The sequence below is a fragment of the Pteropus vampyrus genome, unplaced genomic scaffold, assembly GCF_000151845.1.
Source record: "Pteropus vampyrus isolate Shadow unplaced genomic scaffold, Pvam_2.0 Scaffold2, whole genome shotgun sequence".
NCBI classification, from domain to species: Eukaryota; Metazoa; Chordata; class Mammalia; order Chiroptera; family Pteropodidae; genus Pteropus; species Pteropus vampyrus.
In genome coordinates, this window is record NW_011888783.1 from 13,299,674 (window position 1) to 13,324,499 (window position 24,826).

Here is a 24,826-nt window from a genome sequence, read left to right on the forward strand (position 1 = left end):
TAACACTTTGCTAAAAAAGATCCTGTTACAAGGCAATACCACCTACCCACATACTCTAAGAGTGCCATTATTTTGAATATTTACTAGAAAAGGCTAAACTTTTTCTGTAGTTATCACAGCATTTTTGCTTCCAGGTCTTTTGTTCTTGTACTGGTTCGTTACATTTAAATTGCTTTGACAAAATGCCGAAGAACAGAGGTGTGCTATACATGATTTGACCAAGATGCTGAAAGTAGTTCTTAGTCCCTTTCAGAAACTAAAGCCATTATTTTCCTGACAATGTATATATAAGATTTACAACGAAATGATAGGCAAATTGTGAAATTATTCTGGAAATTATCATGTGGAATATAAAATGGGAAATGACGGATGCATTCCTCTACATTATTTGTAGATATCACTTAAACAGATCTTTTAAATTACAAATTGGGTATCATGACATTGGGAATACATCTGCAACAATGAGCCCAAGGCTTGGACTAGCTCATCTCTTGAATCGATTCTTGAATCATAAAACTGAGGCTCACAGAAATTAATATGAGTTGTCCAAGATCACAGAGCCAAATAGTGGCAAATCCAGGATCAGCATCAGGTCTTCTGGCTCAATTTCTGGGCTCTTTCCACTCTACCATAGTCCACCTTTTAGGTTTTTATTTAAATTACTCTGACTCAGTCAATGCTAAGCATTTCTTTTTCCAGAGCTATGACTTTCACTACTTCTGTTACTGATGCTTATTTAATCGGTGGTTTAATAAGCTTTTCCCAAAGTACACTTAGCCCATTCCTGGGATGGCCTAAATTATACCATAGTTTTCAGAAGTGTGCCCACTTGAGTGGGCACACATACTGTTTGCAGCAGGTACAGTTTTACCTGTGGTACAATCTAGGTTGGGCACAAAGATTACAGACCCACCTGTTGTTTTATCACCTTTTTAAAATATCATTTTTTATGATTCTTCAAGTTAGTGATTTTCTTCTCTCCATGACAGTCTCTAGCCACCAACCACAATAAAAACAGCTGTCAAACGGCTTCTCTGCACCTCAAGTGCAAAGGGCTATGTATGAAGTACTTAGGAATCTCAGTAGTGAGTCAGCTGCTTCCACAAGTATTTACAGAGTGTTACCAAAGACATTCGAAGCTTCATAAAGCTTTACTTTTACTTGGAAAATCCATTTGAGCAAAGACATTAAATGTTTACACTCTTCCACGAGATTAATTACTCAGTTTAGCTTAAATCTTGGGGAGGAAAATTTAAAGCTAAGAACAAGAGAACAGATTAAGTCCCTGTTGTCTACCTTCTTTTTTCCCTTTGTACTAATAACTCTCAGTCCTCTTTACACCAGAATCAGTTGGTAAACTTTTCAAAAATAGAGATACCCTGGGCCCTAACCCCTAAAGAGTCAAATTTATGGAGATGGACGTGGGAGGGAGGAGTCGGATTTTAATAAGTCCTCCCAGATGACTAATGTGTTGGTTGATAACCACTATTCTATACAAATATAATAGTGACCACGTGAAGAATCCATGCCTACTTGGGGGATGGGACGCAATCTGTTTGAGAATGGAGAGAAATTATTTTAAATGAATAAATTTTTAAAATCAGGGCATCTGAATTTTTTAGGTAGTCAGTCTGGAGTATCCTGGTTTATTCATATATATTTTTAAACCAGTGAAACCTCTTAATTTTTTTTTTTTTTTTTTTACCTACAGCACCTGGTATTCCTAGGTGGTCTCCCATCCAAGTACTAACCAGGCCCTACCCCTCTTAATTTTTTTTTTTTTTTTTTTTACTATTCAAGAATTCTTGAGAACTATTTGGCTTTCATAGAAGGAATTTGAAAAATATTGAAGTAGCAACTACAAAATTTGATACTAGAAACTTTTTAAAGAGGGTTTCCAGAATTTAAGAGTATTCTCATGTTTTTTCCCTTCAAAGACTCATAAGTATTATTCACTGTCATCACCTTTTAGTTTATTGTACTTTCCTAGAGTCAAAAGTAATTCTGTATATGCATTATTATAACCCTCCTCATAAATGGTTTGACTGGCTTTGGATGCATCAATTTGTTCTTCTAATATGGACCACATTCATCTGGTCTCCCTGTAAATACTGATTCCTCCAAATCTGATTTTAATCCTATGTGTGCATTTATACATGCACATACATCTTTTTAAATTCACATTGAAAGTATAACAATATCCAATGGTTATGGTGGTTTATAATCCAATATCCATTCCTTACCCCTAACCCCTTTTTTGCCCTTACCCCCAGACGTTTGGTCTAAATTTATGATTCTCAAATGCTTAGCTGCATATTAAAATCACCTGGGGAGCTTTTAAAACTTTCAATGCCCCAGGTTGCATCCCAGAATATCTGGAGGTGGTACCCAGATGTCAGTATTTTTCTCAACTTTCAGAATGCAACCCAGGTTGAGCACCACTGGTCTAAACCCATGATTATAATCCCTTCTTTCCATGATTGATTTAAAAACAAGCATGTGATGCAATCTTTACCAAGGCAAGAGAAGGCTTCTTTGAAGGGCTGATAAGAAAGCTTTCTTCACCTCTTTTTTTTTTTTTTTTTTAAGGATATAAGGACTCTTTTTTCTTCTTGGCATTGTTGTTCTGAATCTACTGCCACTATCCTATGATCAGGACAGAAATCAGCCTACAGGTGAAGGCGACTTTGAAGATAGCAAAGAAAAAGAAAGAACTTGAGTCTTTGATGACTACTCTAGACCTGACCTACCTCTGGGTCTTCTTCCGAATGGAAAAAAATAAAATAAAATGATTTTATTGTTTAAACTTGTTTGAGCCAGATTTTTCCGTTACTTGTGTTTAAAACCACCCAGACCACACTCACCCACTCACCGTACTAAGGCCAAACATTTTGAGTGTTGTCAAGGAGGTGATGAATTCTTATGCATTTTCCCAACAGTTTAGTCATCTAGTCATCCGTGGAAGTCAGTGTCACTCCTTAGGTTCTAGTAAATAGGACAAAGTTAGCTGATCTTTGTAAGGACATTGCTCGAGATCTTGACCTTATTGGTATTAACAGCTTACCACCCATTTGAAACTGCAGCAGCTACTCATGAGATTGGACATGCTTTCATACTCTTTGGTGAGTATTCACTTATATAGAAGTAAATGGAGAATTAAATAGCTCTACCCAAGTTTCCCTCAGTCTAAAGCTTGCTCACTGCTTCTTGGCAAAAACGCAAGATAAACACCAATGCATATAGTGACTCATACAGAAAATATATGCTTTGATTTTAGAATTTCCTTCACATTCATGTAAGGTTGTTTCAGTAAAAGCTCAATAATAATAGAAAAATAAAAATGAAAATGAAAACAACAGCAGTATTTATTCATATATAGTAAAATCTATGAGTTAAAATGAGGCAACCTAACTTCAGTGAGAAATGCTAACCTGTGTACTGCAGGCACTATTTCAGCTTTGGCCCTTTCCAGCCATAAACCTATTATAGAAAAAGCTTCATAAAAAATAAACACTTTAGTTCTGGATAATCCCCAGAGCACTGCATTTCACCTATCAGGCCCATCTCATTCTGAGTTGCTGGCTTACATTGGCTCTCTAGAAGAAAGACGAAAGAAATTCAAATTCAAACCGGATGGTCCATATCACATCGGGCATTGGGACAGTTGATTTACTCATATAATCTCTTTAAACATCTATCAGGAGAGGTTCTAAGACAGAATTTATTGCCTCCGCCTGCCATCTTTGGGCCTACAAAAAGCAAAGCAAAATCCTGTGAAATCTGAAACTACAATCACTGATTTCCTGACTGATGTCATTTCAAAGGCACGGGTGTAGCCCTGTGATAGTAGCAAAGGAAATCTGCCTCTCTATGGGGTTTCCATATGTTTGCCATCAGAAAGAACCTCTTGGGGAGCCACAGCTAACACAGAGCACCCACTCCTCCCTATGGGTCCTGGAGTCTTGTATGAGTGTTTTTAAGATCAACTGTTGTTAAGATTGAATTTCCTTAAATTTTCTCAGAATAAGAAGGTATATATAATTATACTGCTATAACTTTAGTTTTCATTTATGTTTGGCTTATCGTAGGCTATTTTATAAAAATTTTCCATATGATTCTGAAACTACTATGCAAATATTACCAAAATGAAAATATGCTCACTGAAATTCTTTCCCTTTGGAGAAGAGCTTTCTACCTTTATGTAGTACACTTATTATAAAACAGCTTGCATTTGAAGCAACTCTTTTTCTGAGCTCTTTAGGTCTGAAGTTGCTTAAAATATAAATATTTTGTATCAAAAGGCTACTTATTCACTTGTCATTAATGGTCAACAGAAATGATATAAGCAGTTAAAGCAAAGAAAACAGATGACAACAGGTCTCAAAACTGATATTTTACAAATCAGCTTCAATACAGATAATCCACTGTAAATAACTGGGGTTTCACAGTGGTACCAAGTTATAACTAGCTGGGAATTGAAAGTATTCATCCAGCAATAAATGCATAATAGTCGCCTTTATTACTGAAAAAACAAAGCTTGAATTAATTCCACAGGAATGTTTAATAAGGGAAAAGTTTTCATGAAGATCAGCCTTTTTCTCATCTCCATTTTTCCCTGCAGGTATTACAATTTTCACAGTGCCCAAACAACAACAACATAAAAAACAGATTCTCTATTATACTCCTCAAGGAATAATTTATTAAATATGTTTGTATAAATTAAACTTTGTTTTTACATGCCACTTCCTCAGAGAAGGCTATGAGGATGAAATAGCAGTAACATCACTTTTCAATATTCCTCAAGCCTCAATTCCTAGAAAAAGATAGGAATATAAAGGTCTTTTTGTTCATTCTGTCAAATACCAGTTTGTTTCAATATGGTTTCCTAGAGTCCAATATCAAATGAGGCACGGTCCCTAGTGGGCAAAAGAGAGGACAAGTTTTCCTCACCTGCATACTGAACCAAAGGTCTGTGAAAGGCTGAGGAGGGGATGAAGGGAGAGGTCAAGACAGAGGGTAAGGTACGAGGAAGAGACCAGGTTAAGAAAAGCAATAAACAACACACCTTTAATGGAAAGATGAAATTATGATTACTATATTTACATGAGGTGTATTTACTTCAGTATATTTATATTCCAAAGCATGGTAAACATGAGATAATTAGAGGAAAATTTAACTGGCACACTTTTAAAGAACATTTTTAATGAGCCATGTATTTATTTTATTGTGTGTGTGTACATACACACATATATACATGGCATGTCAAACCTAAAATGTCATGGATTTTATTGCATGGGATGAGACTAAAGTAAAAAAAAAAACAAAAAAAAAAACGACTCGATTGAAAGAAAAATAGTAAGATACAGAATACTTGGCTTATGGCAAGAAGCCTGTCAGTGATATTCGAATTACAAGAGTTTAAGAAATCTTGGTTTAGGCTAATGGAACATAGAATTTCATATAAGGGTGTGAGAGAACCCTACTCTTCACTGAGCAAAAGTGGGATTTTTACCCATTATTGATGCAGTAAGTATTTTCAGAAAGCTAACTTCACATCTTACCAGAGATTTTTGCCACCTAGTGGGACAATTTCCTCAAGAGAATATTGCCTAATAAATTTATGAGAAAACAGGTTTAGATTTCTCTTTCTTTGTCTGAAATGTCGAGATTTTAGACGAGATATTTCTTCATCTTTCTTAAAATTTGAATCTGTCCTGACCCTCTGTTGTTTTCTTCCACTTCTCGCAAACCTAGCAAGTTCTGACTTTTGGGTGGATGACTAATTCTACCAGTAGAGGGGGCCTCACTCTGCTTGAAAAGCGTTCTGAAAGGCCAACTTCATGGTTACTACACTGGGAAATAGGATTGTCAGTCCATTTGTTTGCTTAACACCCTATCGTTTTCATCTGAGCTAGAAATTTTAAAATGAGACAGCTGGCCTATGGATCGTCCGGCAGTGGATGTGCTGTCACACTTCAATCAGAAATCCAGTCTTAAGCTTTCCTAAGGCTCTGGTGAGCCAATGTACAACCTATCTTTCAAAAACAGTGAATGTTCTAATCGTTACCACATTTTTTCATTATGCGTGTAGTAGTTCTGAGCTGACTAGGCAGGGGTCCAATAGTGTTCATTTCGAGTTGGATTCAAGGTTTCAGAATTGAAAGGATTTTTAAGAGCATCTGTTCTAACTCCCTCATATCGTAAATGAAGGATAGACATTCAAAGAATTTATGTCCCAGAGAATAATACTAGTGTGGAAATAGGACTATTGTTTACGTAAAAAAAAAAAGTCATTTGCAGCCTCTTTAGTCTTGACTGTCCCTAGGAGCTGTGTGGCAGGTCATTTAACCTCTGGGACTCGATTTGCTTTTCTATAAAGTAAATGCACAGAACCAGGTAACCACTAATGTCGCTTCAGCTCTATCTTCTTAGGCTCTCTGCCTCTAAGTGATCATTACCCTGGCTTCCGTCTGCAGGCAATTCTAAGACTTCTTGTTTGCTTGGTTGTTCATTAATCTTCTTTAAGTTTATAAATGTGTTTTATCTTTATGAGTATAGAAAAGAATAAAATTCAACTATAGCACAAAAAGTTATAACTCCATTATGAATGCAACAATTAAAATTATAATCCAGGACAATAAGAGAATGTAGAAAAATGAAAACAGAGTATTAAGGTCGTAAGGTCGTAGAGTTACGAATGATTTGTCTTTTTTAAAAAAAAAGTTACAATCATTGTATAATAAACATAATTCAAGAAGATGAAGAAACCCATTTAAAAGGCAAAGAGGAGGTTAACAAGTATCAAACCGTGGCCAGCTAGGAATTTTAGGAGGTGGAATGAAAGTAATTAGCAGACTCACAGCACTCAGCCCTGGGTCCCCATTGCTGGTATACTCCAGCCTTGCAATAAAGCTTCCCATTTTTCAGGATATTAAATTCAAGTTCAGGGAAAGCCAGACATCATGTAATCACAGTTTGAATTACAGTATATATCTAATAAAAGCCCACAGAACTTGCCAAAAAAAAAAAAAAAAAAATCTGAATCTTTTAAAGAGCTCTGTGTTTGCTAGGAAAGAAAGAAGTGGAAAAAAAATCATGTGTCAAGGAAACCTTTTCACAGAACCAAGGCAACTCTAGACCAGGCATATAGAGTGGCAGACGGATTAAATAAGGACTCCCCTCCCCATCTGCTTTGAAGGAAGGAAGGACAGGAATCAGTCTCCACTGCAGAGGAAAGACACCTGTGTTCAGACTGGACCTTAGAGAGGTTCATCACGTCTCTCCTGCTGGCACTGCTGCTCTGTAGGGAGGGCAAAGTTCTTTTTCTGAAGGCTATGTAAAATGAATGCTGAATAGAGTTTTGATGATGTACCTTACATATTTGGATTAATTCTATTGGAGACACGAGGCTGACCCCATGGGTGGCTGTGCAGTCACTCAGGGCTCTGCACACAGAAGTTCCCCAGGCTTGGCTTAATCCTCTGCTGTCACTGTTTCGAATTCTTAAATAACTGATGAACAAGGAACCCCACATTTTCATTTTGCACTGCGCTTTGAAAATGATGTAGCTGGTTTTGGCTGAGCATTTTCGTGAGGCTGTTCTCATTCCTGCATACATTGCTTACATGGCTGCTCCATGGTCATGTCAACATTTTGGATATGCCCAGTGTGGCCCATATGCTCTGTGCATCGAGAGCCTGCGTCTTCCCATGTGCTTCATACCTCAGCCTGCGGGCCTTTTCCAGGAGGATTAGTCCTTTCTCCCTTCTAAACTCCAAGTCAGAGCCTGAGTCTGATCATATACCTTCCCACTGCCTTTTGTCTCTTCCCCAATTTCCAGAGTCCCATGCTCTGTGATTGCTCTAAAAATGCACTACCCTCATAGAAACAACATTAAAAGCAATTGCATCCTTCTTACAATTTTGCCTAGGGCAAAGATTCACATAAACTGCTATTGTGGCCTTGCCACACTGACCTTAATCAGGCCTGTGTGCAGCAAACAATGGAGGGCCCACAATGCTCTACTGCATCTTGCTCAAACTTCCATTGATCCTAATACTTGGTTTTCTGCAGGTAAGGGTCTGCTTTAAGCCTGAAAGTGGATCTTTCAAATAGCTAAAATACAATGATTTATTTACAAGTGATTATTTCTGCGGCCCCAAACCCATGGGCTACCCCAAGAACTGGGCATTTTTGTGAAGCTGTTCACATAACTTTGTCCTTGAGTCTTTCCCACCTCAACCTCACACACAAAAGACCTGAAGAGGATGGAAATGGCCCTGGGTAATGGAGCTCCTTTAATAGTCCAACAATCTTCTCCTTCCTGGCCTCTCTACCCCCACCCTGCCCCAGTGCAAAGCAAAAAAGAAACTAAATGCTGTTCTACACCAAAAAAAGGGGGGGTGGGGGAGGGGGCTCAATGCCCCCAAAGAGGAAAGGAGGAAAGAAAAAGAAAGTGAGAGAGAAGAAGCAAGGCATTTTGCAAATTTGGAAAATATTTCTCAATATCAATTTAGACTATATTGTCCTTGAAAATTAATGTGGCCACTGGTAAGACTGACAGACACAGCATAAGAGGTGAAGTACTGGTATGCTTGTAGCCCACGCTGGTAGGAAAAAAAGAAGAAAAAAAGGACTTCAGGACTACTGCCACTCACCATACCATACAACGAGGAGCCCTCCTCCCTGGCTGTTTTGTGAGGTTAAACATCCAGGGGCTCACTAACCATTTTGCCAAAGTCCCAGATGGTTTCTGCAGACAGTGTGAGTGGAATTTTACCAAAGAAAATGGGTGTGCACCTTAGGGCTGATGAGCTAGTTAGAACCCAGGTTGGTAACAAGAATCCACCAGGGGTCTTCCTGTAGGAAGGCCCACATCTTTAAAGTACATTCCCTTTGAGGTTCAGGGCAAAGTCCAAATTAGTTAAAGTCCTGACCTTTCTTCTGCTATTGAACAGGCAGAAACATTTTTCCTACTTCCCTTCTAGGTTCTCTGGCTGCTCTAATAATTAAATTGACAGAACACATTAACAGGAAAAAATAAATTTAAGTTTTTATGTATGGGAGCCCCATAAAAATATGAGACTCAAAGGCAAGTAGGCCAATTGAGGTTTATATACCCTCCCGAGCCAAGGAACAAGATTGGGGCCTGGGGGTTCAAAGAGGAGGAGGATAATTCTCAGGAAGATAAGAGTAGATGTTTGGTAATTAGATGTTTGCCCTGTCATGCAGATAAGTCAGATAAAAAAGTTGTATCTGGTAGCAGCTTCCTTTCTGGTACAGGCCCCCTATCTAAATTCTTTTAGGCAGTTAAGGAAAAGGTAACGGTTTTTCCTGAGTCTGCTCGGTCTTCATTGCCTTCAGCTCAAAATAGCCCATATGCCAAAGTTGCACATATTTGGGTGGCATATTCTGTTCCCTGTGTAGTTTTTTTCCCAAATCATGGAGCTTTGGATGGACTCAAGGACAGAATGTCAATCTCTGGTCCAGGAGAAGAACAGTAATTTATAGAGTGAACCAGGACTCAGAGGACTCAAGACAGAGAGTAAAATGAGGCTCTCTCCTTATCAACGAGAGCTAGCTGCTCTCTGAAAAAGGACTGAGATTGGTAACTTAGGTAACCAAAGGACACTGGGCCACTCTCATCATGGCCTACCAGGGAAACTGTAATGCTCTGTTCATCTTCCAAAGGAACTCTGTAGCAGGGGCACTGTGCATCATATCACCATCCAATTTCTAAAATACCAATGACCAAGATAGCCTTAACGTTTCCCTCAGCTTGACTAAACTTTGAATAGGCTTTTCCCAGACTCTAGGCCCTGACCACCCTTTTCCTAGAGCATTTTCTCTAAAAAACTTATAATTGCAGTTCTTTCTCTGACTCTTTGAAACATATGTAAATCTTTTAACAAGTCTCTTGCCAGCTTTGCAACCCAAGAATGCCTTTCTCAAGTACCTGAGAGCAACCTCTTTGAAATGTAATCATCAAAGGAGACAGTACTGCTATCTCCCAGTTCCTGTGGGAGAGTAGAAGCCTTAACTTCTGCTCCAAATTATAAGACTATCTCCTGTCGTAAAGATATGAGAAATTTACTTTCCCTTGGGTCAAGCCAATTAGCAAACACAGATGGCCCATCATCATTCTCTCTCTCCAGTGCTTAAAAACCCTGCTACCCTTTGTTTCAGCAGAGTTGAGTTCAGACTGAGTTCTGGCCTCTCTCTCCTACTTCAAGAGCCTTGAAAAAAAGTCTGGCTCGTATGTTTAACTTAGTCTGGCACAATTTTTGCTTTAACACCAACCATGTAATACAGTCAAACAAAATGTGTTGTGTTCCTGCAAACAAAACTTGTTTGCTTTGCAGCATGAAAAGATTAGTAACTAAACTGCATGAGGCAGAGTGCCTCTAGGTTTGTGCATCTCTCTGGGGGATCCTGGGAAGACATATCAAAGCTAACAAGGGAAAAAGGGATGTCACCAACCACTCTCCATAACCGGGACAACATCAGGGAGCAGGAAGGAATTGGTTGGAGCTGGACTACTGCTGCCAGGAGTACGGCCTTACTGGATTTAACAAAGCCCGGAGCACCATCTCACATCAGGCACTGCTCTGACCACTTTACAAACAATAATCATTTAATTCTTACAATAACTCCATGAAACAGATTTTATTAATAGCCCCCTGTTTTCAGGTAAGGCATATCTCTGGCACCACAAAAAGCTTAAGTAAACTTGCTCAAGCTTACTACGCTGGTAAGCATAGAGTCCTGGCATTTCAGTTCCAGTGGCTGTGTTTTAATGCCAGATTCTGCAGCTAGAATCAAAGATCAAAATCCCCAGGCGTGGCAGCAGGCCCAGTGAGACCTGACTGGAGAAGCCAGGCCTCTGCCAGAGAGTAGTTTTCTATTTCAGAACTAAAACTGCTCATGACAGTTGCTATAGCATCCACCCACAATGTCCTCTATCCCATAGGATAGAATTGTTATGCACCAGTATCCCACCATTTCCTGAGGTTAAAGGGGATTACTATATAAAAGGAGTTGCAGATCCTTTCTGTAAATCTGCTTTTACAATGAATACAAGCCGGGGAGTTCCAGAAGCAAAGCCTGTTTCTCTGCAAAGGGTTGTACAGAGGTGGCAGTGTCTGAGAACAATTGAACAATATCCAAATTCTTTCCTCCCTGCTCAGAGTGCCCTTGGCCGATCTCTGCAGTATATGCTAAAAATGAAATGGCTGCTCTGCCATCAAGGGCAAACCAGATTCCACGTTCAGTGTGAAGAGTAGCTTTTCTCCTTGCTTCTTGCTCCCTTCAAACCGGCTTGCCTCCCTTGCTGCTTCAAAAAAGTGCGAGAGAAGCTCTTTGGCAGAGGGAGCTGATGCTTGCATAAAGGGGAGAAAAGTGAAGCTTGCGCTTCAACTACACGATAAAAGATACCTTCACTGGGTCACCATCGTCCTCCTGAAGAGCCCAGATTTCTGCATGGCCAGCTCTGGGTTAGGAAGGAGGAGACCCCAGCTGCAGTGCCCTGCTCACCATCATTCTCTGAACCTTCCCTTTTCCATCTGTGAAAAACGAATCAAAATATCTGCGCTTTGTACTCTCCAAGGGCTGTTACGAGGCTCAAATGAGATAATGTATGTAAAGCGCTTTGTAAACTGTAAAATGCTCTACAAATGTAAGGGATTATGATAAACTACAATACAGACATGTTTTATGCTTTTATAAAATTACTGGCTGGAACTGCAGGAAGGGGAATTCCTCTGGCGATTTTTATTTTGGAAACAGGAGGACTTGGGTTTGCCTACTGGCCGGGAATTGGATTCCTGGCAGCAGCTGTTTATTCCATTTCGCTGGGCGCCGCGCATATGGCCGCCGCGCGCCTCCCGCAGAGCTGACAATATGTACTACTTTGTTTGAGCATATCAAGGAAAAGCGTCTTTTCACCTCCCTCGCTATTTCTAACTTGCCAAGTTTAACACCTAGGAAATAGAGACTTTCAAGTCGCACTTCACCACCGCAACGTTTTAGATGAGATCTTTATTCCTCCCTAGCAACCAGAAATTTACAGCCAGACTCTCACCATAAAAAAATAAACAAACAAACCAGTCTTCCCTTGAGATTTTAAAAACTCGGATGCTGCTTTTATAAAGCGTTGCTGTAGTAAAATGAACACGATATTAATATATGCCCTGGACTGAGTCTGGACCAGCCGAAAAGTATTAAGCTCCAAACGGGTTCTGTGCCACGTTTCTGCAGAGCGCCGACAGGCCGGGCAAGCGCGGGGAGACAGGGGCGAGATGGAGCAGTGAGCCCTACCGCGCTGCGCAAATGCTTGCACCCGCCCTTCGTTGCAAGTAGCCACTCGCTGCAACCCGAAGTGTTCTGAGATCACTCTATATCTAAGAACTACTACTGGCTTGTAAATGTCAAGAGGAATTACGGACCTTTGTAGAAAAGTAACTGTTTGACTAATTTCCGGTTCCATGGAGTAAATACACCATCCTACGTATTTAGAATCTGGAGCCAGGCTGTGGCAAGCTTCAAGGTTATAGGATCATAAATGGGATTAGATAACCCAGACAGAGTGGCTCAGACTCAAGCACTTTTAAAATATTATTAAAATCCCAGAAAAAGGCAAACACTTTTGAAGGGAAAAATAGAACAGATCCCAACAAAGGGAGAAAGGAATCCTGGAAATAGTACCAGCGACCTGGTAACCCCCTGGAGCATTTCTAGAGTACATACTGGAATAAATAAATATTGTAGAACATAAAACATAAAGAAACAAGTGGTGATTTATAGCTAAGAAAGTTCTTTCTGCTAGATTTGAGGCATGGCAAAAAGAAAGAAGAAAGGGAAAGGATGAGAACTTATTGAGACCAGAATTGACATTTACAATTTGCAATTCCAAATAGAATACAGTGCATTACCTGGAAGCCTTTGCATTTTAAATGATCTATTTCTTTTTAATTGACTAGATTAATTATTTCCACCTTGCCACTTGGCAGGTAGGTCACTGTTCCTTTTCACAGCATTAATGAACCCATTCACTTTTTCTCCATGTAATTAAGACTGTGAGTTACAGATCACATTCTCAGATTGGCTTAGTGTATAGCCAACTCAGTCTTTATTAAACAAAATATATGACATCAAGTATTTCTCATTGAAAAAGTGTTGAGTTTCTACTGAGTTTTCCTCTAGTTGTTGTGAGAGTGGTGACTTTGTTCTTTTTATTTTTTGGAAAAGAAATACAGGCCTATAAAGGTTATAGCATCCAGGGTAGTGTTTCATTCTTCAGGTACTTAGAGTCTGGAGACTTAAAGGGCAGCTGATGGATTCATGTTCAAGTATTTCTATTACCACCAAATTTTGACCAAGACGTCTCGTGAGCTATTTAAAAAGAAATAACTTTGGGTACCCTGTTAAAGTTAGTTAAATGAAATATATTGCTCTCTTCTGTTAGCTTTGTTTCTAGGCTATTTAGGAAATCCTAGAAACATTAAGAGTTACTCAGTGCACTAAATACAGTAGCAGAACACAGTAGAGAAAGCTTTGTCTATGGCCCTCAAGAGAGCAAGCTTTAATTTAAGCCAATCCAAGCTGTCTCCCAAAGCATTCGGTTTCATTCAGGACTTCTGGATCTCAATTTCCTTCCCAGAGGAACTAAATTTAGAACTAAAGATTAAGGTGCTTTAATCTTTCCAGAATCTGAATAGGATAGATATCTTAATGGTAGTCATCTTTGCTGTAGGCGAAAGACTAGCAACACAAATTCCAATTATCAGTAATGCCATGCATTGTTTTTACATATTGGAAGCTTGTGAGAAATTCTGTTAGCATTGTCTGAATACAAGGAGATTAAGATCAAAGAAAGGACAACTGATGTTTTTCCAGTTCTGACCCCATTTCTTTGTGGGAATGGAATCCTCTAGTCACGGGTAATAACTAAGCTTTACTAATCACTCTGACAAACCTACTCAAGTAGGTAACATAACTTATTTCCTAATTTTTTTAATGGAACTTACATTTTGCAATCTTCTGTCCCACAGCCGTAAAACTTTATGGCATTCTCCTCTTGTCTACTGAGATTTCAGGTGGTTAACTGCTGTATTTCCTTCCAACCTAAAATGTAAGCGCAGTAATGATATCCATGTGCTTCGATAAAGGCACGTTGGCCTGTGGTTATGTTTTGAATAAGTGCTTGAACACACACACTTAAACAGAGTCAGAGTCGGCTGGAATGGCATTTCATCTTGGTCTCACATATGGCAGACTGCAGTCGTGACAAAAAACATACAAAGCTAATTACAGCATGGCTTAGTGTAGCTCTGTCTTTTGCACTAAAAGGGACAGCTTAAATGCATTGATAGGATATGGCTTGAGACTGCAGTCTTCATGTGAACAAGGCATTTCAAATTTATGTCATAGGCATGTGTGGGAATAGAGGTGATGGGAAGAGAAACATACTGATTTTAGGAACTACAGTGCTTATACGTGCTGTTGGAGTTCTCTTTGGGGCTTGTACCCAAATTGTTTTGTGCTAGATAAAGATGAAGACTGGGGCCCTGGAAGCACAATATTTAAAGGAAAACTTGCTCATGTTCAGAGAAATGAGGCTTTCAACCTCCAGGAAGCTAACCAACCTAGGGAACCACCTCAATGCATAATGACTCCTAGCTGGACGATTTCACCACAAGGACAGTCATACTACATGAGGGCAAGTCCATCTCTCTGCTGTCCTCTCCAGGAATAGGCTGCCAAGAAGCAAAAACATTTCCCTTGGGGAAATCTTTGGGCATCATAAAAGCTCCTGCTCCCCCTTTAACCAGATTTTACTTCCCCTTAAACCAGATTTTACTTCCGTGCTGGCACAGAGGGCTGCCAGGCACAGCATTTGGGAAACCTGCATATTATAATGGCCAGCTCAGCTGCTCTCAACTTCTGGCTCAGTTCTCTGGAGCCACATCCTTACCAACACCTCCATTATCCCTTCCCTCCATCCCCTCATGATTAATTTACCTCATTCGAGGCTAGAGTCTGGATCAGTAGCCCAGGGGACTGAAAGGGGAGAAAAATGGGACTTGTGACTGGACTAAGTCTTGAGAGCTTATGCTACTACATAAAATACTGGATATGCTATTTAAAAATAATCATGAGGGATCGATCCAGTGATTGCAGCACTGTTTTTCAATTTTCTGATGTTTGGTATTCCATGCTATCTTACGTTCAGAAATACCGATATTTCTATTGGTGTAATTGGTCATCAGCTAACTTGGTTCGCTATCCAATTCCAACTCTACTTGTCCCCTACCTTCCTCATACCCTATCACCGATACCCTCACCATAAGCCCTACCATCTCTTCTTTACCATTCAGCTTTTATAAGTCCCCTGTTCCCCTCTTCCTACTCAAAACCCAATGGCTCAGCTGGAGTTAGTGGGAGAAGCCCATAATTTTGAATTATGTATTTTAAAAAAGCGAAGTCATTTGTTAAGGAAGTATAATTCTGCCCCAGAGAGGAGCAGCACATAACTTTGAACAATAATACAATTGTCAGAGGCCAAATATCAAACAAATAAATGAAGCTAAAAATCTGGATATTAATGAAAAAGGAAAGTTATAGGGAATGAAAAAATATTGGTCAAACTTGAGTAGCTAAACAGAATTTGATGTCTGATTATAATAAAAGCTGAGCAAAGATCCAGGTCTCAAGACTTATTTGAGATGCTTTATGAATGACCTGGACAAAATCTGGTGGAACTGACCATCTAGAATTCAGAGCTACGGTGTTCCAAAGAGGTATAATTCAAGTAAAGCACCTCTGGCAATGTGATGGCAGAACGAGAAAAGTTAAAAATTTGTTAATACTGGAGGGAAAAGCTTGACATTTCTTGACAAACATAATTCATCAATATGGTTCCCTCTGTAACAAAAGACTTCTAGGGCCGCATGACGGTACTCAGCAATCTGGTGGCGGATGCAGTGTGGCCCAGGAAGGAGAGCGCAACCTGGAAAGAAGACACATTACAGTTCTAGTGGGGCCAGTCCCAAGGGGTAGGCAGCTCTGAGAGCTATGATGTCTTTAACCCTGATCTTCTATTGATTACATAATTTGTACTAATGACCTCACATCTACTCAGCCGGTAGCCTGGCACAGGAATCCCTTTTCAAGAAATGAAAAGGGCTAAAGGGTCCCTGTCCATTTGCTGAGCCTCACTCAGCTAGCTAACAGCTCTGAGATGGCTGCATCTCCTTTGTCCACCACTATCCCGGCCCCTCTGCTGGATGATAAGGAAGAACTCTGGCTCATAAAGCAGATGTGTCCCCACCTGCTTCCACAACTGCCTGGATTGCAGTTAGTGCAGTAAATCTGTGAGCCAGTCTGAATCGTTTGCCTCTTCCTCTAAGGTTTTGGCTTTGCCTAGACATGAATCTGTGCTTCAGTAAAACCCTAGTGAGGCCCAACTGCAGGTTCTGACACAGACCCACTGATCTCTGGAAGGCAACCTGAGTGAGTGGTAGAGGGGCAAAGCGGTTCTTAGTTATGACCCTCTGGATTCTCACAGCCAGAAACACTTAGCTCTGAGCTGAATGCTCACTGACAAGGGGGCGAGACCCTGGTTGCAGGATGTTTCCATAACAGCACCTGCCATTAACTGAGGCAGTGTAGCCTGTTCTGACCTGCCCTCAGTGGCTCTTTGCCCTCTCCTCACCAGAGACATGAGGATGCTTAATTGGAAACATCTTACAGTGCCTAACTATTTCTTTGCATGCACTAATCCCATCTCCATGTATTCCAGATCCTTTATGCAGGTAACTGATTTTGAGAAGGAAGTCTAAAGCTTTGCTCTAAGCAAAGATGAAGCTCACTGAGATGCATGGGTATGAAATAACTGGATCACATACCAGACCAGGAGAATGGTTCCAAGGTAAAAATGTCTCTAAGGCTAACCGAAGGACCATGCCCCATCAGGATGAGGGGACACATAGTAGTGGATATGCAGCTATGCCAGCTACTGCTATGCAGTGGGAAGCCATAGGGGTCCACTATTTTTATTTTTAAAATATTTATCTGCTCAGTAACTTTCTTCCAAAACATACCCCATCTTCTGGAAAGAGTGCAACATGGAAACATGTGACACAGTTTGGCCCAATCTGTATCTCACAGTACCTCATATCTTTGTTTACTAAAGTTGGGCCAATAATCCAACCAGGGCTGAAAATAATCCTTTTCTGAGATTTTTAAATGATAACTTACCTCCTGGATCAGTAAATTAGGTCTCCTCTTGAGAATGGAACAGTGACAGCCACTGAACTCAAATGTGGCTGATCTACCTAGGTTTGGGATTTTTTCTGGACAATGTGCTGGAATCCACTACTTATGACAACAAACTTTGCCATTTCCCTCCAGTTATGAAGCATTTTTCATGCCTTCTTGTCCCAACCCATGTTCCTTGTAGAGAATACTCAAGTCTGATCTTTAACCTTTCTTTCACTTTCAGGCCTCAGATGAGCTTCCTACTCTATCTTCTTCTTTAATGGAAACTGCCCCTATGTCATGTCCTCCTCCTCCTCCTCCTCCTTCCCTAAGTGGCATCTGCCCTTCCCTCCTCTTGGAAAATGATGTTGGAAAGGCTGCAGAGAAAGAAAGTAAATTTCCAAGATGGAAAAACACATGGGAAATAGCATCCCTGTTACTCCAGCAAAAACTCAACAATCTTAGGTGAGTCTCCTCATATTTTATTCATTCAATAACTATTTACTGAGGAGGCAAAAACACAGTCCTTGCCTACAATAAAATTACAGTCTTGTGGGAAGGCCAGTGAGTATCCAACAATTACAAAGATCTCAGTATCTTTAATATTGAATTACACACTCTCAATTCCATATGTCTTCCCTTAAAAGATGAGGAAACCTTTGGCCGAGAACTGTTATCATACCCTGTAGCACCTAATACATAGCCTAATACTATGGTGCTGTTTTAAAAAAATGTTCGTTGAATCAATGAATCAATGAATCAATGAATCAATGAAAAGGATAGTGTTGTAAGAGCATATGCATAGGGCATGCTATGAATACACAGAAGGGCTCCCTACTTTCACTGGGTTGAGGGATATGACTCAGTCAAAGAGAAAAACCTGGAGAAGATGTGCTTGTGCTAAGCCCTGCTGTTGAGCAGGTGCTGAGAGGTGGATTAGGCACGCTCCACACAGCTGCACTGTGATGAGAAGGATTCCACCACTTCGCAGCAACTGCATGTTGGACCTGCAAATTGCAACAGTCCTAGAATGCATGTTGGGGACATGAAGCTGGTAAGTGGGCAAGACTAGACTATGTAGGGTCTTATGTGATCTTTCCAAAAGCACCATACACACCATCTAAAAGGTTTCATTCTATAAGGAGAGAGATTTTTGTCTATTTGTTCCCCATTGTATCCCTTGTTCTTTAATCACTTCTTCCCCATCATTTCAGCTTACTCATGGTTTCAGCCAGTCATGGTTCCAAATCAACTTCAGGTCAGCCTTACAGCTTATCTACCTGGACTACCTCGATCTCTCCGAATTTCCCAATTCCAATGACCAGGAGCATAAATCAGATTGACACAGCCCATATTTTACCACCAGGCCACATTATGGATCGGCCAATTGGATGGCTGTTCTGGATGAGGTGCCCAGCCCAAAACTAGTCAGCCTGGGCTGCAGGGAAAGGTCACATGGTACCATATTTGGCCACCTTGGCAGGAGGGCCGTGATCATATTTCTTTAGGGGATTGGTGGTGGGTCAGTGAAGGAGGCACAGGACTGATATAGCCAATACAATTCTAAAGAGAGAAAGAAAGAAGCAAGGACAGTATCTTATTCTTATGTGCATCCTCAATGCCTATATGTATGGTGCTTCATATATGTTCAACAAATGGATAAATGAATGAACATATAAAGGAATAAACAAAATTAATGAAACAGAAGCAAGTGCTACTCCGAAGACAATTATTCGAACACCAGAACAAGAAGGAATTGGGACACTGCTCAGCAGCCCTCATAAACCAGAGCTGTTCCTGGCACACTCTTCTGTTCCTAAACCCCAGATATGCCCCTCATAGGATGCCCTCTCAAAGAGTGAGCAAGGAATAACTGTCTGCCAGGCGTTTCACCCAGAACCTCCCGCTGGCTGTGAAAATCCCTCCCTCATCCCCCACCCCCCGCCCCGTGCCAACGACAGGAGCTTGACCCAAGAGGCCTCTGCGATGAGAGAGAATTTTAGTTGCACTGCCTAATTAATCTCAGGTTTGGCAAGAGTGACTGAGAGTGTCACAGATGCTTCTCCTGAGCTCTTACAACAAGCGAAGCTGTCAACTATGTTGAGGAACAAGACAGCATAATACTATTTAAGAGTCCAGTGCCCTTGTTTGAGAGACATGGAAAGGAAAGTACTGGGATTGGACCCAAAAGGAGTGAGTTTGAGTCTGAGTTTGACCTTGAACAAGTCACTTGATCTGTAACTTTCCTTTAAAATAAAGATAATCACTTCTGTCCTTCCCACACCTCATTAGGTTGTAGTGAAGACCAATTTAGACGACATTTGCGAAGAGTTTGTAAATGGTGAAACGCTGTGTAGATGCAAGAGGCTGTTACTAGCATCAAGAAGCAATTGACAAACAAGTGGTGAGAAAATCTGAAGGTAAAAAGGCAGTGCGAAGGCTGCTGCAGGTGACCAGCTACAAGTAATGCTAACCTGAACCAAGGCAGAAGCAGTGGGAATGGAGAGAAAGGACAGGGACCCAATCTTAATGTTGTGGCCCATCAGAAGCATCTACATCGCTTAATGAATGAATGAATAAAGTGTAATTAGCAATTCTTTATAAAGAAATTATCTTACCTATCAAAACATTTCCTGTTACAGTAATTTTTGAATTCTGAACTTCACTCCTATTTTTGTAGCACCAGTGAACTTAGCACATTATTGCCTTTATCACCCTGTTAAATTTTTCATCTCCTCTTCTAGACTTGAATCCCTGCAAGACACAGGCCATGTTTTATTAATAACTGAACCCTTTCTTATGCCTAGCACACTGCTTAATGCGTAATAAATACATAATGTTTGATGAATAAGTAAATGATTAATCATATCGCTATGGATTAATTTATTACTTCAAATCTTGAAAATAATCTTACAAGTCAGGTATTTTAATTCTCATTTTATAGATGAAGAAACTAAGACTCAGGGAGGTTAAGTAAATCAGTTACCCAAAGTCCAATAGCTGGCACAGTCTGGATCAAATGGCCTGCTTCAGCGTCCACGCCACCTCTGCTTGTTTCCTCAGCCAACAGTATCTCTGGATGGCTGTGTCCTTGTGATGTGGCATTTGCCTTCAAGTTGCTGAACTCCTATCCAACCTTCTACTAGTCTTAGTTTGAATGCACGTTTCATTTTTGGGGAGAAGTGAAAGGGCCTCTGAAGTAAGACCATGGGAAGAGTTCGGTCTCTAGGAACTCTTCTGAAAATGACTGTCCTCAGGGGTACAGTCGGATACAAACTGTTAAATAAAACTAAGGGAACTGCACACGGCACTGAGCTGGAGGAAACCTGGCATAACCTGCCCTGTCATATGGGGTCTTTATCATTTCAGGACAAGGACAGCATGGAGAGAGTGGAAAGGACTCCCATCTGTCTAGCTAGGAAGGTGGCTGGCAAAGATTGTCCAGGGATGAAAGGAGGTCTCTAGCGCCACTAACAGTCTGTTCAAAGGCTGCTTGTCATTGATAAGGAAAACCAAACTGCTATTTCCTGCTCATTCTGTCCCTGTTCTGTTCTGTTTTGTTTTGTTTTCACATATCATAAACACATCTGACTGGCCTGGTCCAGCTAATGCACTGATGCTCAAAAATGTTCCTCTAACACAGGACCCAGATTTCGTCGTGCTCTTTGTAGAACACCACTGAAAACTGCTCCATTGAATTTCATCATGCAAACCAGTGACAATTTTACTAAAAGACAGTGGTACCAGGCACTAGAGATTTAAGGATATTTAACTAAACATGGAGAGTACAGAGGATATAAAATGAGTAAATATCTCCTTCCTAAACTGCCACCCATCCCACTCCCTCCCCAGAAACACTGTTGACAGTTTCTTATGTATCCTTCCAGACCTGTTTCCATGTCTATATAAGCATATACAGAATATGTATATCCTTTTTCAAAAACACGATAAGGAGTTCATATTATATAAGCTCTTTTGTATTTTGGTATATCCACAAAATATATGCTGTAATATAAACTATTACTAAATGGTTTTGATGAATTAATGAATTACGAATGAATAAATGAATGAGATAGACTATATGCTTTGATATGGCCCTGAAATGATCACCTGGCTATAAACTATCCATGGACCCTGCTCTTAATCAGTCCCACCTTTTGGTTTTCGATAGGCGCTCTCTCTAGTCAGTCAAGTAGGAGCTTTTGTGAGCACTGACCTCCATCCCATCATCCAGAAAGCCCAACCAAATGGGCCTTGGAAAGAGAGAAGCAGGTTTGGGTTTTTTTTGACAACCTAAGCACACAACTCTAAAACTTCACTAATTTATTTGAAATGAGCCTGAGTTACAGGATAATTCTATACAAAGATTCTCACTGAGACTAAAAACATTTTTTTCCAATAAAGTTCAGGCCAACCTGCCTTAATTAAGGAAAAAGCAAGAGTCATAGGGTGTTTATTCAGACACCTGCATATAAACTACAGATATTGTAAAGCCCTTACATCAGATTCCTATTAATTACCTTAGCAAACACCTTCTGGGCAGCTGGAACAAAGATTAACTTCATTCCAAATGGATCGGTGTGAAGGAATGAAGTCTGACCACATTACTGGCTGAGCAAAGCTCTCAGGGCCAAGAACCCCCATGCTGCTGCTCCACTCCAGTCCCTTCATGCCAGTTTCACAGCGGCAGGAAGTAGGGGGTGGATGGGGAGCTGGAGACAGCACTAACCTAGAACGGGTGTTGACCTGCAGCTGGTCCCTTAGAGGAAACAAGGAACCATAGAAATCCCTAGAATCTCACGCTGGGACCTCGGAGTGGGAAGCCCAACCCAGGACTGACTCCACGGTCCTCTCATCCTCGTTATTCCCACAGATGAGCTCCTGACTCCTCTCTGGCTCCCACCACAGTCTCCAATATGACATCTCACTGACCAAGTAGCTGGGCATGCAGATTTGTTCCTAGCAGGAGTGCCCTCTGCACCACCCGTTCCAGAGACCTCCCCAAGATGCCCATCTCTACCACCCCATGCCATATAGAGAAGAGGAATTTAACCAATTCAAAGGTCTTATAAGGAGAGGGGAACTGGTATCTGCAAGGATCTTCCCCCACCCAGCTGAGATCTGTGGGAATGCTAATTACAGAGCAGCTCACTTTTCCTCCGCGAAGGAGTCAGACGCACAGTTCATATCCCAACTCCCTCACTCAGTACACTTATAGCTGATGAGGTTACTTCACTTCTGAGCCTCGCTTTCACAATCAACAAAATGAGAAGGATACTACCTACTTTATAGGATTGTTGTGAGAATTAAACTAAACATAGCATAATAGTTCCCAATGACAGCTAGTAATACTAACATCAGCTTTTATATTTTTGTTTTCTTTCTTAGAATGGGATCCTTAACCTAGCTTATCAGAATCTCTCACCTCTGATAATACCCTTATAACGTACATGTGTCGACGAGTAAGGAGAAGATATACTGCCTCTACTCTAATTGTGGGCAGGTTGGGTTTCTCTTTGTATAAAACACAAGACAGCACTAGTTGTTGTTCTTTGTTTTTTTGTCTTGTGCAGACATGCTTAAGCGGTGCTGTCTAACACAGTAGGGGTTGGGTAAGCCCACATGTTAAATGATGTGACAGTTGACTGAGCCATGCCTTGAACTTTGAAACCCATTAAGAGCCCTAAAGTGACCCCTTAAAACCCTTGAGTTTTCCTGAGCCAACCAGTCCATCAATCACCATGCACTTTTTGAGACACGAGATCAAAGGTGAGTCTCTCCCTGACCCCCGTTGTAAACAGAGAGGTACCCGCAAACTACAAGGAGAGCTGACCATTCAAGGAGGTAAGTGCCAAAGAGTGGCACAGCAACACCCTGATGACACAGAATGTGTTACTATAGAGCACAGGGAATTTAGAATCAGCCCTTCCCCACCACAATTTGTGTTTTAAGCTGAATCTGAGCTGAGTTTTAGACCTTGAGATCAGTTATTTATGACCTTGTCTTTGTCCCCAGCTAGAAAAACCACCACGTTCCTTGAGGGCTTTCCCAATGGGAACTAGCACAATGTTTGGAACACAGTGGGTGCTCGATAAATGATAAAGTAAATTCACACTTAAGGCTGTCAGTTATCTGATATTTTAGACCAGGCATGTATAAAGGATGGAGAGTAGGGGCACCTGCTCAGGACAATTTTCATGTTATTGTTATTGCTGCCTTTGATATTTCTTTGTAGAAATAGAAGACACAAACATCTGGGTAGTCATGCTCTTTGATAGCTGACTTGTGGAGGTGGGATGGGATGGGGAAGGAAGTAAGAGGCCTCTTTGTTTAAAGGAAACTCAAAGGATTATAGGGAAAGACAGAAGTGAGTCCTGATCCAACGACCAACAGATGTTCTGCAATCACTCCTGGCTGCAGGAGACACTGAGAGCTGAAGTTTCCAGTTGGCTGCAGAACTGCCTGAATGTGACAAGGAGGGCCATTCGTTAGAGCCCCCAAACCATTGTCAGAGGCCAGTTTCAGGGTTCTTGGCTTCTCTGGGCATGCCACCTGGGCCATGAGGCCTGGAAGATTACCTCGATGGCTGCATCAATTTGGCAAAAATGAAAACGCACTGAGATATCAGATGAGCTGCTGTAAGTGGCTGTGTTTGTGATCTTCTGGCACTTGCAGCCCAGGCTGGCTGGCTTTCCAGCTTGCCCTGGCACTCAAGCCTGGCATTTCAGAAAGTTCTGGCAGCAGAACCTGAAAAATAGTACCTTAAAAAAAAAAGTGGAGACAGCTAATATTGCACTGGCAAAGCTTACCTGGAGCTACCTCCATCTGTCGTTCCCTCTCTTTGTGGTTCTCCATTTTCACTTTCTCTATTGTCCTGTCCATGCCCTTGTTGGGAGAGGGCTGTGGGTGGTCTGCCACTGTCTACTGGTTTATGACTTTCTCCTCCTTACGGTCTGACAGCTGGGCAAGACAGCTGATGCAACTCCCATAAGAGTTGTCAGCTAAGACTGCATTAGTGGCAAAATGGTTTAGATGAGCAGTGTGCATACCTAACTCCCTGCCACAGATGGACACAGGGGCCTGTGTTGAGCATGCGATGGCCATAACGGGGCAGCAGGAGGCTGGTCTTAGGTCTGCTTCTATAGCCCACAGCAGGCTGAACAGAGACAGTTGTGGGATATAGGGCCTCTCCTGCTACCCTCTGGGCGTCAGTTAGGGTTCTTTAGTTGCAAGCAACAGATACCAAGAATATTAAGTTTTAAAAACATAATTTGCTGAATGGATACAGGGTAGCTCACAAAATCAAAGAAAGGGTAAATAGATTGGCCTTAGAAGGGGCAGGAAAGTAAGATCTTGGGATTAAAATAACAGGGCATGAGTACATGTTAATCTCTTCAGAACATTTTTTGTCTCAGTACCAAGCTGTTGAAGATTCCTGATGAATCTGATTCACTGTGCTTGGATCACGTGACCCAAACAAAGCCAATCAGATTGGCTCAGTCTAATTGGCAAACCCATCTAGACCTCATAGAGCACAGGAGAGGGCTTGTTCCCAAAGGGACATCAAGAC

At 41.0% G+C, this 24,826-nt stretch overlaps 1 long non-coding RNA gene across 1 annotated transcript in view; it reads right to left on the minus strand.

The window, feature by feature from the left end:
* Positions 1-2,815: 2,815 nt before the first annotated feature.
* Positions 2,816-24,826, minus strand: part of LOC111738182 — a 45,028-nt gene continuing 23,017 nt past the window's right edge. The window contains exons 2-3 of the long non-coding RNA XR_002779728.1: positions 14,025-14,121; positions 2,816-2,985 (exon numbers count right to left, since the gene is read on the minus strand). This is a non-coding gene — a long non-coding RNA (uncharacterized LOC111738182). The remainder of the gene's footprint in view (positions 2,986-14,024; positions 14,122-24,826) is intronic.